Source organism: Gossypium raimondii, chromosome 6 (genome assembly GCF_025698545.1).
Source record: "Gossypium raimondii isolate GPD5lz chromosome 6, ASM2569854v1, whole genome shotgun sequence".
NCBI lineage: Eukaryota > Viridiplantae > Streptophyta > Magnoliopsida > Malvales > Malvaceae > Gossypium > Gossypium raimondii.
The window spans coordinates 32191602-32194461 of NC_068570.1; positions in this window are offsets into that span (position 1 = coordinate 32191602).

Genomic DNA, 2860 nt, shown 5'->3' on the forward strand with positions numbered 1-2860 from the left:
CCTCTGTATTTTCAAAAGTGTAGAGAGTCAGAATACCAATTTGGTATTGATACTTTATCCCGAGTATCGATCCTCGAGGTATAATTATCGATATCTTACGAAAGGTACCAATATTTTATGATATTTTAAAATTTGGCGAGAATCAGAATGCTAGTTTGGTATCGATTTTCTAGGTGGTATCGTTACCACTTAAAGGAAATATCGATACCATAGAGGTGGTACTGATGCCTACGTAATATTTTTGGGAAAATTTGATAAGTGGTCCTAATGCATTATTAATACCTATGTTATGCTATTTTATGAATTCTTGGTTTGGTTTATCAACAAAAAGTGAATGTATGGTTTGTATTTAATGACAATGCTTTGTTATTATTGATAAAAACATATGCATGAGATATAACATGTCGTTTTAGATGAACAAGTAGTGAGACGGTAGTGTGGCATCTTGATATTCGGCTTGGCAGCCAAGATGGGTATGGGGTGTTACATTTGGTGGTATCAGAGCCTAGGTTTAATAACACTTAGACTTAGGAAAATATTGTATGTAGTGGGGTTGCGAGACTCGAAAGATTAAATTATTTTAGCTAAATGCATGTGATATCTCTTGATTTTAATATATGTGGGGTAGGAATGGGAACACATTGCCTTTAATTTTATAGTTTGCTTGCAGGAATGAGACTCTGATCATTTCACTACCACTCACACCGTTTGTTATTTGTTTATGTGTTTGTGTATGGTAGATTACTAGATATGCCTCCTAAACACTAAGTGAGAGTTAGTGCTCAAGAGAATGGTACATCCTCTGCACCTCTTGTGCCTCCGCGTAGAGTGAACATACCCGATGAGAGCGTAGGCCCTCTAATGGAAGCAATAATTGGAGCGTTTCAGTGGATTGCCGGTGCTAACCCTACTCCTGCACCTATGAATTGTGGGTTACTGCTTGAACATCTTCGTCGTTGGATGGTAAAGAATTTTTTAGAGTTAAAGGGACTGATTTGACCATAGTTGAGTACTGGTTGGAAGGAGTCAAAAGGATCCTCGAGTAGATTTCTTGTTCTGATGAGGAGAAATTGGGTTGTATTATGTCCCTACTTGATAGGGAGGAGCATCGTTGGTGGAATACTGTTAAGAGAGGTACAACCACTAATCGCTTAACTTGGGATTATTTCTTAGAGGTGTTTAGGAGGAAGTTTAGCCGAACAGTATATGGAAGCTCGTAAGTGGGAATTTTTTGATCTTGTGCAAGGTGGGTTGTATGTGGCTGACTATGAGGCAGAAATATGTGTGCCTCAGTCAGTATGCTTCTAAGATGGTGTTAATTGAGAAGGATCATTGTAAGAGGTTCTGTTTCAAGCTCAATCGAGAGATTCGATTTATTTAGTGGCCTAAAATACACAGTTATTTGATGAGCTTGTGGAAAAAGCCAAGGCTGTGGAGTAGACTTTGGCTAAGGCAGCTTATTCTATAGTGTCTAAGTTTGGTAAGAGGGCTTCCGATGGTGCCTCCGGATGTCCGTTCAAGCAGGGGTGTGATAATTACAACTTTGGTAGGGGTGTGAGACGTGGGTCTCAATCGCGATCTAAACAACAAACTAATGTTGTGATTAACACTGGTGGTTCTCGATGGCTTCTTTGTGCTCATTGTGATCATAGGCATCCTGGAGAGTGTCGTAAGTTGATAGGTAGATGTTATAAGTGTGGTCCGAATAGAATAGAGGTATCACAGACGCAGAGTTTGACACCTACTATTGCGCTTGCTAGGGGTCACGGTCATGGCAGAGGTAATGGGAGGCCAGTTGGGCAGTGGATTATTGCTCATACAGTAGCCTTATAGATTGAGTATGGAGGTCTAGCCCAGGTTTATGGTGTTAGAGAACCTGAGGGTCAAGCTCCAATCGATGTTCTTGCAGGTACTTTCACTCTACAATCTATCCCATTATTTTCTTTGGTTGATTCTGGTTCTACACATTCATATATTTATAGTGAATTAGCTTGTAGGTTAGGGATTCCTATATAGACTATTGATTTGGGAATGACTGTAATTAGTTCATTTGGAGATAGTGTTGTTGCGAATAAGGTTTATCATAGGTGTTTTTTATGATACAAGTGCACGTTTTCTCTGTTGATCTAATGGAAGTACCATTTTATGGATTTGATGTCATTTTGGGCATGGACTAGTTAACTGAGCATAAGGCTAAGGTAGATTTTGAGACTAAGCGAATTACTTTGAGTAATAGTGATGGGTTGGAAATTATTGTTGGCGAAAGACCGGGTTTTATGTCTAATGTGGTTTTGGCTATAAAGGCTGAGAAGTTGATGGGTAAAGATTGTATATGATGAATTCGATTAGTAAGGAGTTGAGAGTTCAGGATATTCAAATCGTTAGGGATTTTCCTGACGTGTTTCCTGAAGAGTTGCCTGGCTTACCGTTGGAAAGAGAAGTGGAGTTTGGAATTAAGCTTTATTCTTGTACTGCACCAGTGTTCGTTGCACCCTATCACATTGCACCAAAATAGCTCAAGGAGTTAAAGATAAAGTTGCAAGAGTTGTTGAATAGAGGGTTCATTAAACCGAGTGTATCTTCGTGGGGTGTACTGATTTTATTTATGAATAAGAAGGATGGTACGATGTGGATCTATATTGATCATAGACAGTTGAATAAGATGACTATTAAGAATAAGTATCCTATGCCTCAGATTGATGACTTATTTAATCAATTTTGAGGTGCATTGGTGTTCTCGAAGATTGATTTAAGATTTGGGTATTATCAGTTAAAGGTGAAGGAGCCTAATGTGTTGAAAACTGCTTTCAGGACCCAATATGGGCATTATGAGTTTTTGGTGATGCTATTTGGTTTAGCT